We start from the raw sequence: 10,898 nt of genomic DNA on the forward strand, positions 1-10,898 counted from the left end.
CTTTGGGCTCCAAGGGAACATGTCTTCTCTCTGTAGAAGGACATGTGCATACTAGGATCTCAGCAGGACCATGGATCTACCCAGAGGACACCACCAGACTCCCCTGCCTCTCCCATCCCTGACCTAGCTCCTGGTGAATGTTTGACATCACATGGACCAGGCCAGTCTGGGTGAGCTCAGGGAAAATCCTTCTCGGTATGAAGGAGGGAACACCCTGCATAGAATCACTACCGAATACTAGCAGGGGCAGAGCAGAGAGAATGTTCACTGGGGCTGAGCGTAAAATCACCAAGGCCAACTATCACTGTGAACCAAAGACGAGGCGATGATGTAGAGCCAGGACGATGCTGATGAGGTACTTACCAGCTTGCGGCCTTGGCCATGTTATTTAACCTGTGTGCCTCTGTCTCCTCATCTGTGTAATAGTGATAGTAACATCTACTCCAATGCTTGGAAGAGAGCCTGGCACAGAATGAACAATATATAAATGTTAGCTGCTATGGAAGACTGGATTACGGTTCCCACCTCTTCGCTCCCTCTCCTTGCGAAAGGATTATATGACCTCTCCCCAATGACTTTGGGGTTGGCCGGGTGACTTGCTTTGACCAATAGAATATAGGCAGGTGGGAGGGACAAAGTTCTAGCTCCCAGAAGAGCTTTCGAGGGCATCTTCTGCTTGCTGTCTTCCCCCTGCTTCCATCATGAGGCAACACAATCTAGATAATGGTGGTTTCTTCAGCCTCAGACCTAGGATGAAAAGATACGTAGAGCCTAGCCAAGTCTGGTCACGGGCAGGTGAACTTCAGCCCTCACGTAATGAGAGCAAGCAATAAACGTTCGTTAGAATAAGCAACAAGATAATGGGGTTGTTGTCTCTGCAGCTGATTAATGTAGCTGTTAGTACTATCCTCATATTCATTTTACAGATTTGAAAACTGAGGTTCTGAGGGGTTAAGTGGCTTGCTCGTGGTTACACAGTCATTAAGGGGTGCAGGCGAAATTCAAACTCAGAACCATTGATTCATTCAGCAATTAGCGGCGGGCATTGAAAAGGTAGAGAGGGTCCCTGCGCTCATGGAGCTTATGCTCGAGTGAGCAGAAGTACAGAAATACGAGTCAAGCAGTAAATAAACAAGAACACTTCAGGCAATCATAAATGTTTAAAGGACATAAAATGGGGTGACGTGATCGTGACAGGGGAAGAGGGGAGGGTCTGACTTAGAAAGATAGGCAGAGAGGGCCCCCTAAGGAAGTAACCCCCTAAGAGAGCTAGTCAGAGAGGACCCCCTTGAGATGTCAAGGACGAGAAAGAGCCAGCCATGGAAGGAGACAGGAGAGCACGGCCAGCAGAGGGGAGAGCAAATGCAAACCCAGAGGCTGGAACAAACACGGAGTATTCCGGGACCAGAAAGGGGCCCAGTGTGGCTGGAGGGAAGTGAGAGGCAGAGAGTGGAAGACAGGGTGCAGTGAAAAAGGCAAGGTAACATATTGCTTTGTCATGTACCCTAAGTAAAGGGTTTGGAGTGTATCCTGAGGAGTTTAAGCAGAGGAGAAATGTGTTTGCATTTATATGTTAGAATTATTGGTGTTTTGTATGGAGAAGGATTGCGGGAGGTCAGCTGGAGACTGTGGCATGGTGTCGGAGGGGGATGGTGGTTAGGCCCCAACGTGGCCAGGGTGGAAATAAGCGGCGAACTGACTTGAGATATGCTTTACAAGGAGAGGCTACATGTTCACTGGACGTTTGGAGGTAGAAAAAAGATAATGACTCAAGGCTGACCTTTTTGTGACCTTGGGTGGAGGTGGTACCAGCCTCTGACCTGGGGGAGAGCTGATGGATCTGGGGCAAAGCAGCAGTTCTACATTAGATACACTCACCTTGAGAGGCCTGTTCGCCATCCGGGGGCTTTCCTTGGGCTGGAGTTTCAGGCCTGGAGGCATATATCTGGGCTTCATGGGCACATGGATATGATTTAAAGGGACAGGGTGCCATCGCCTAGGAAGTGAGGAAAAGGGCAGAGGGCTGGGCTGAGTCCTGGGCACTGTGGCATTTGGAAGTCAGTTGGAGTTAGTTGGAGCCAATAAAACAGCCTGAGAAGGAGGAGGCAGCAATGTACCTCTGTCTAATGCCAGAGATGGAGCTAATTATTAAAGAAGCTCTGTGACCTTGACACCTGAGGCTGTGCTTCCTTACCCAGTAGCCATGGCAACAAGTGGCTACTGAGCACTTGCAAAGGGGCAGGTCCACATTGGCACGCGCTGTAAGTGTAAAACGCACCCGATTCCAAAGATATAGTATGAAAAACAGAATACGAAATGTCTCATTAATGATTTTGATATCGATGACATGTTGGAATGATAATATTTCAGATATATTGGGTTAAATGAAATATAGTGATAACATCAATATTACCTGTTTTTTTTACTTTTAAAAATGTATTAACTAGAAAACTAAATTACAGTGAGGCTCAGCTTTGTGGCTTGTGCTGTTTTCTAACAGGCAGTGTTATCTTAGAAGGACCACGATGGGGTGTCACCCCCACATAATGATGTAATTGCTGAAGCACTGCCCAGAGCTGTCCCCGAGACTTATCTTCCAGTCCTCTAGGGTCCCTGGGTTTCCCCAGCCAAGAGTAAGTGTCAAATTTCTCTGTAACTCGACTGATGAGTTCTCACTCCAGCCCATCCGGACCGTGTTTTGCCTAGAAGCCACATGCAGTTTTCATCAGGAAAAAACAAACAAACAAACAAACAAAACCACACACACACACACACACACACACACACACACACACACACACACACACAACATGAAACTAAAGAAAGGAGCAAAATTACCCTGATGAACTGCCAAGCAACTGTTCCATTTCCCACACGCCCTGCAATTTCTTCAAACACAAAGATGTTTGCCACATGGTCAATGAAAGCATTTGGAAAAGTGTTAACAGACCGTACATGGTATTGGAAGGTTTGGGAACCATGAGATTTCTCCATTCCCCACAACAGTCTCAGAGTCTGTGCCTATCTCTGTAGTTTAGAGCTCCCTGAGGTGGGGTGGGGGATTCCTGAGATCACATACATATAAATCCACAACCCGTAGAACCCTGAGCTCATAAGAATTGCCAGTGAGGGTCTGTATGGGCCCTGGGGGCACCTTGGGGGCTCTGAGCAATTATTTCTCGTACTTGGAAGAACTTTAAACTCAGCAGGGTCAAGCAGTGTTGGGGAAGTGTCATCTTCCCAGACTGAGCATGTCACCTTGGCCTGGGGCCATTAAACAGGGTGGACCCTCAGTAGAGCAAGGAGGTACTCGGGCAGCCAGGCCTGAAGAAAGCTCAGAGGAAGGGAGTGCCTTCATTCATTCATTCACTCACTCACTCATGGAAGCATAACTGAGTACCTTCTATGTGCGGGGCACTGCACTAGGTGTGGAGAACATGGCAGTGAGTGCACTAGATCTGGTGTCTGCCCTCATGGGCTTGTAGGCCAGCTGGGAAGACATTAAACAAAGACTGTGTGGATATATCTATCATGAAAACTACAAGAGCTGTGAAAGGCAGGGATATGATGCTCTGAAATCTTTAGCAGAGACATCTGAGCTAAGCTGGGAGACCAGGAAAGCATTCCTCGAGGAAATGGCATTAGAGCTGAGATGTGACAGGTGACTTAGGGATAGCTGCACAAAAGGGACACTGAGTATGCCAGGCAGAGAAAACAGCATGTGCAAAGGCCCTGTGGCAGAGGGAGCAGAGTGAATATGAGGAATAGAGAGCAGCGTAGCCAGAACAGGGACTGTTAAGGAAAGCATGGTAGGAGATAGGTCTGGAGAGGAAGGCAGAGGCCAGACCACAGAAGGCCATGGAGATGTCAGATACCATGAAGTGAGAGGCTGGAGAGAGCGGGAGACTTGTTCCTTGCCAAGGCGAGCTGGTGCATGGTGACCCATGGTTGATGCAGTGATAGAGGATGGTACTGAACCTCGAGTCAACCAGAGTCAACCATGTGTCACCTGGAGTCAACCAGACCTGAGTTCATACCCCCCCAAGATACATTTCACTGTGGGGGAATCGTGAAGATTCAATGAAATAATGCCTGGGATGCACTTAGCAGACCATTGGCATATGGTGAATGAACACTTTATAAAGCTATTATTAGTCTATTATTAATATTATGGAGATGGGATGGGGCACCCAGACAAGGAACCCCGTAGCAGAGCTGGGACTTGGGAACAGGACAGTTGAGATTCATGGAAGACCAGGGTTGGTGAGAGGCAAACAATGAGTCAGGGGCAGCATGCCAGCAGTGACCTGCCAGGCTCCCCCAGGCCCTGCCACCACAGCCTGGGGGCCACAATCCCCATCTCTGCTTCCACCTGCCAAGCAGACAGGTGGGCAGTCGTGGCTGGGCTGTTGGCTGGTGTGTCCCGTGAAGGAGGTGAACAGAGGGAGCGTCCTGGAGCTCTGTCCTTGTGTCTTCCTTCCTCTAAGGACCTCAGCTTTGGAGCTGGGATGGAAGAAAGAAGACCCTCGCTCCTCATGTGGTGACAGTGGCACCAGCTTCTGGGGCCTCCTCTGTGGAAAGCAGTCACCCTCAAGCCTCTGGGCGGAGACTTGGAGGGAGGCTGGGAGATTAACATCAAAGGGCCGTAGACCTCAGGGCTGGGAACAATGAGGTTTAGGGTATTGTAGGCTTCTCAGATTCCAAACTTCTAATCTGCCTTTAAAAGCTTTTTTTTCAATTTCAAAGGTTTGGAGTTGTTTTTTAAATGATGCCTATGTCTGAAGAAATGTAAACAAAAGAACTTGGGGATTTGGGAGGTAATTAATATAAGTGTTAGATTTATTGGGTTTTCTCTTAATCATAAAAATAACACCTACCCAACTTGGAAACTTGTAAAACACAGAAAAAGACAAATTGACCTAAAGCTGCTATCCACAGATACTATTAATAGCACATGTAGTGTGTATTTATATTTTGAGCTCTGATTGCAATATACACCAGCCATTGCACTTGAGCTTTTCATGCACTATTTTATTGTGTCCTCACATGACCCTGTAAGGTAGTATTATTATTATTCCCATTTCACAGGTGAGGAAAGTGAGGCTTAGAGCAGCTTTATCGTTTGTTCAAAGTCATTCACACTAGCTGACAAGTAGCAGAGCTGGACTCCACACCCACACCTGCCTGACTCTGAGCCTGCCAGGTCACTGCACCCAGCTTCTGTCGTAAGTCCCATCCTCACAGCCTTCCTTTCTATGCAGACATATGTGTTTATAGTTACATTTACACCCATACTGACTGCATCACCCAGCTTGCCTTGCAGGCCACCGTTTTCACTTTGCAACATATCATGTATATTTTCTCAAGTCGACGTATATTCTTCTGCAGCACTGTTTTTAATGTCTGCATAGTATCCTGCAGTTTAGACTAGTAGTGGCTCTCAAACATTGGCTCAAGTGTCATCTGGGTACTTGCTGGGATTGCAAATTCTCAGGCCCTACCCCAGACCTGCACCAGATATTCTGTGGATGGAGCCTAGAAATCTGTTTTTTTTTTTTAACAAGCTATCTGGTGATTCTGATGCAGAGTAAGTTTAAGAAGGGATCCTTTTCTGTATTTTTCTTAACTGATACCCTGTAATTAGTCCATTCAGAGTGTTGTCAAGTTTTGCTATCAAAAACAAGGCAAAACAAGCATCCTCATTTGCCCATATGTAGAAAGTAGTTTTAAGATAAATGTCAAAACCAAACCAAAACAAACAACAACCATAAATTAATACATTTTTCTATTTAAAAAGGAAACTAAAGAAAAGCAGGAGAGATTTTAGTCAGACCTAAGGAGGTACTTCCTTTCCCAGCACGACAGCCTGGCAGGAAGGATGTCTTCTGGAGCATTTGAAGTCACCTGTGAGACAGCTCAATCGTGCCGGCAGCCCAGGTAGCCTTTGCCCCAGCACTGCTGATGAGCTCCAGCCCTTTTACTAGCAGTTTCTGGGCTTGGAGCATAAGGGCTGAGACGGTTATTAAAGAGACAGCTGCTGTCTGGGCCCACCCAGCAGGGGGAGGGCAGAGTGGGCAAAGATGGATCTGGAGGGCAGGCTAGCCATTCACCTCCCAGCTGGTGATTTCATTAAGCAGGGGGCCTGCTGAGAGGGCTCTGCCCCCCTCCTCACTGTTGCCCTGCCAAGCTGTGTGGTCATTAGCCTGAGGCCAACCCAGACTTCTGAAATAAACTCCAGGCTGCTCCCTGGGGTCTTGGAAGACACCCTCCATCTGATGCCAAGTGGAGATCTGTCAACAGGGCACTTTGCTGCCTGTTCTGGAAACCAGTCTATTACTAACGCCTGCCAGTTCTCATTTCCCGTCCAGCTCCCTAGCCTGCTTGTTGCCAGAAAAACTTTCCCAGAACCTGATGGGCCCGAGGGATGCCTTCACCAAGAGTTAAGAAGGGCAATTTTAACTTTCTGGCACACATCAGTCTTCTTGCCTGTAAAATGGGAATAACAATCGCTGTCTAGTGAGAGCTCTAGTGCTACATCTTACATAGTAAATGAGTTTTTGATGTCATGGCTGTTTTTTGATTCTGGAAGCCACTGCTGCTTCTGGCTAGTAAGGAAAGGACAGGTGTTTGGGGACATATTGACCTGCGTTCAAATCCCAACTCTTGCACTTAATGAGTGTGTGACCGTGGGTGAGTCACGTCTCTTTTCTGAGCTTTCACTTCCCCATCAGTGAAATAGAGGTGATAATACGTACCTCACAAGGTGAACGTGAGAACCGTGTGGCCTAGCAGGGGGGAGCGCCCAGCACAGTGCCTTGCACACAGTAGGCTGCTCAGTAAGTGTTTGTTGAACTCAGGCCTCCATCCTTCCTGCTTGGAAGAGCTCATCTGCCTTTCTGCCTGGGACACCGTGTGGTCAGCAATTTGCACTTTGATGTCAGGTACCAGCGCGTTTGGGTCCTGGCTTTTGCAGTTCATGTGTAACCTTGGACATATTACTTCACCTCCCTGTGCCTCAGTTTCCTCATCTGTAACATGGGGAAACAATAGCACCTACTTTATAGGGCCCTTGAGGGAATAAAATAAAGTTGCATTCTTAAAATGTGCAAGTGATTGTCAGGTATCATTACTGTTTTTCCAGATGTGGGAAAGTTTGAGTCCTGAACCATCAAACATCTGGAAATGTGGAAATGCCGGAAGAGTTGACTGCTTTTCAGTTTTGATTGGCCATTCAGTCAGCAGATATTTACTGAGCACCAGCTGTGCAGCGGGCCACTTCCTGGCCCATCAGTTCCTTGAGTTTGGGGTTTGTGGAGGGTTTTACACATGGCAGAGAGGCCTTGGGACTGGAGAGACAGGAGGGTAAGGGGGCCATGGTGAAGGTCAGAGGACGTAGACGGCCTTTTGCCACCTTCCAGTGAGGAAGCCAATCCCTCAGCTGTGTATGGATGCATCTCAGAACCGTGTCTATTTCTGCCAGCCCTTCTCTCATCACCTCCAAAAAAGCAAGACCTCAAGAAACTTCAGATTAAAAATCAGCCATCAAATTCCACTGTAGGTTATTCAAAGGAGAAAAAGAATACAAATCAATGGGAACCGGGTTTCCGGTTCTGAGGAGCAGTCGCTTCTTGTTTATAACACGAAGGGATCAATAAGAGATGCTTTTTCTGGTCCATTTTTAAAGCACGATACCATGGATGTAATTTGGTTGACAATTATGAGCAATCAGTTACCTGCACAGCCTTGCTCCTCCAGCCAGCCACCCATTTGGGCAATCATGCGCTATTACAAAGGGGGGTGGCGTTGGCGAGGGCCTGGCGCTTACAACACACCCACCAGCGATCACTCAGAAGTAAATGGAATTTGCCGATCAATTGAGTCGTTGGGATGGAGAAGTTATGAATGCTTCAATGCAGAAGCCTGGCTTCTTGAGTTTTCAGACCCATTAGCCCCGGCATAGTTTCCTATTGATTAAATCGTCTATCTCCTTGGCATTGGCAGTCTCAGGGGTCAAGTGTCTAGGTTAGGACTTACACGAGCTCAGAAAATCAAGTGCCCCTTGCTGCCATCAAGAATGCAGAGAGGAGGGGTGGCCGGTTAGCTCAGTTGGTTAGAGCGTGGTGCGTATAACACCAATGTTGCCGGTTCGATCCCCGTATGGGCCACTGGGAGCTGTGCCCTCCTTAAGAACGAAAAAAAGAAAAGAAAAGAAAAATAAAAGAATGCAGAGGGATAACTGTCTTCCCAACACAGATGTCTGAGTTGGGTAGATTAAAATCTGTGGGGTGCCTCTGGGTGTTGGTGCCCCACAGATAGGCCTGAGCTAGAGCTTGGCAATTCCCTTGTTGGGGACATCCCTCCAAGATTCTTGGCATGTGGCCACTTTGCTGCAGGAACCCATAGGAGCAGCTCTATGCAGAGTGCCAGGGACCTCAACCCCCTTTGGGGTCATGGACCACTCTTAAAAACTGGTGCAGGTTCTTTGTTCTTTCTCTAAGAAATTGCTCAGATACCCCAAGTTTTGCAAATCATTTTAGGACGACCTATGAAACCTGGGATAAGAATGTGAAGCCGAAGATTTTGGATTCAGATAAATCTTAATTCCTTACCATTTGCAAGCTGTGTGACCCTGGGCCAGTAACCTTAGTTCTAGAACCTGCAGTTTCTTCGCTATCGTGAGAATGGTAATAGTATCAACCTAATAGACTTGCAAGAAGATCCATGTGAAGCAGTAACCCATATGCTTAGCATGTAGCAAGTGCTTAATAAACATTAACCAGTATCATAATTAACGTGAATAATAACTATGGGTAGGAAACAGCTATATATCCTGTAATCTCTCTAAGCTGCATCTGTGAAATGAGCGCATAATAGGACCTACCTCACAGACACATTTAAGGAAGTGTTACTTAATAGGATATGTATAAACCACTCAGCCCAGATCTGGCACATTGTCGTGTTTAACAAATAGCTGTGTATTGTGATTATGGTTGTTCAATTTTTTTTTTTTTTTACTAGTCAATATTACTGATTATTTCCTTCCACGCTTCATCTGCCCAGGACTGGGTTGGGGCTGAGGGGACTTCTGAACAGGCCTTGGTATCAGGCCACTGACAAAGATCGTGATGTTCATGATGGACTCTGGTAGGACGGTGGGGGGGGGTGAGGAGACAAAAAAATCACCACGTGATGCAAGCTGCTGGACCCCAACTCTGTAATGGATTACACTGTGTGACCTTAGCTAAGCCTCTTTTCTTCTCTGGGCTGCACTTTCCCCAGATGCATGGAGGGAGATTGAACTTGATGGTCTCCAGTGGTCTGGACTCAAGTTGGTTCAACACACCTAGTTAATTGCTGGAGAGGTTTCCTGTAACTGAGACTGGCTCTGTACAGGTGTGGCTTGATGCTAAGGGTGGACCGGGAAGAAGTGACAGATTGGGCAAAGACAAAGAATCCTTGTCCTTGGCCTTCTCCTTCCTCTGGGAAAAATAGGGCTCACCACAACAGGAGTTTCCCCAAATCTCCTTGTCAGCGTGGATCTCCTCCCATCATATCTGGAAGCCGCCATGAGGCCAAGGGCCATAGGCACGTGTGTAGGTCACCCTTGTATTGACAGCCCCTGCACATGCTGCCACATAGTAGGTACTCAATATTGATTTATTGAATCTATGAATGGATGAATGCATGGCTGGATGGACAGATGGAGAGGTTAAGAGAGAGAGTAAAGACTTTCTATAAAGCCAGCCCCTTACAGGTGTGAGGTCAAAGGAAGTTAGCAGGGGGAAGGGCCCTATATCAAGAGATCAATGTTTTGCACACGTCTGGGAGGCATCTCATCTCTGAATCAGAACCCAGGTCTCCTCCTAGCTCAGAGCATCGCCAGTAGAAACAGGATGGACCACAGGGTCCGGATGTACCCCCTCACCCCTTTCCTACTGCCCCTATTTGTTCCCCCATTGGATGGTAGCCTTGTGCTCTTACGTGCTTCTCCCAAACCATCTTGCTTTCAGGAAATAATCTAATCCTTTCAGGAGCACCTGAGACTTACCTGAATTCCATTCTTGGCGTTACTTGCATTTTAATGACCAGAAAAGCAAACTTTAAGTCCAAGAGGTGATGCAGATGGTGAGACAGCAAGCCCTTGTGTGGAGGCTCTTCCTGGTGTTTGGAGAGAGGTCTCTGGTGAGGAGGGCTTGGCCCTTGCTGGCTGATGTCCTACTGGCAGGTGTGTGGGCCATGTGGCTTCTCTTCCCACCCCTCATCTCCAACATCCACTTTCCAAAAACATTCTTTATTTCCAGAATAGAACTGGGCTTTCAGTGGTGGGCATCACGGGAGCTTTACAGCTGCAGGCGTTCTTTAGCCTGTTTTTCCAGCCTAGAGTCCCTCTACCTGCCTGGGCCACCCAGCCTGGCTGCAGGCCCCAATTCAGCACCCTTCCCCGCCAAGTGGTAGCTTCTGCATAGAGACGGTAGCTTCTGCAGCGGTGGGACTGGAACAGCCAGGCTGTGAGGAAGCCAGAACTGGGTTTGCAGGCAACCCCCAGCCCCTTCCTATGATTAGGCAGGAGGAGGGGGGCAGTGAAAGCAGGCATGGTACCAGAAAAACAGCCTGTGTAGTGCCTGTGGATTCTTGGTTTAAACAGCCTCCAGAAGGCCCAGATGGCTCTCAGCGACCCCACAGGGAACCCTGGGGTAGATAGGGTGGGTGGAGATGGCTTGAGAGGAAAAGGGCCTTTTCCCAGCCTCCCTGGCGTGGGGAATTGCTCTCCCAATACAAAGCAGGCCCACTTTAGCCTCAGTAGCTGGCCTGGGCAATGCATTCATCTGGTATTCATGAACCTGGCATTAACTCTAATGGCAAGACATTGCGGGCTCTGGCTGTGATACTCAGCATGG

At 47.9% G+C, this 10,898-nt stretch overlaps 1 non-coding gene across 1 annotated transcript; it reads left to right on the forward strand.

Moving 5' to 3' along the window:
• Positions 1–8,091: 8,091 nt before the first annotated feature.
• Positions 8,092–8,165, forward strand: TRNAI-UAU (transfer RNA isoleucine (anticodon UAU)). The gene has a single exon. It is a non-coding gene; the product is annotated as a tRNA-Ile (tRNA).
• The last annotated feature ends 2,733 nt before the right edge of the window (positions 8,166–10,898 follow it).

The sequence above is a fragment of the Hipposideros armiger genome, unplaced genomic scaffold (genome assembly GCF_001890085.2).
Source record: "Hipposideros armiger isolate ML-2016 unplaced genomic scaffold, ASM189008v1 scaffold_10, whole genome shotgun sequence".
Lineage (NCBI taxonomy): Eukaryota > Metazoa > Chordata > Mammalia > Chiroptera > Hipposideridae > Hipposideros > Hipposideros armiger.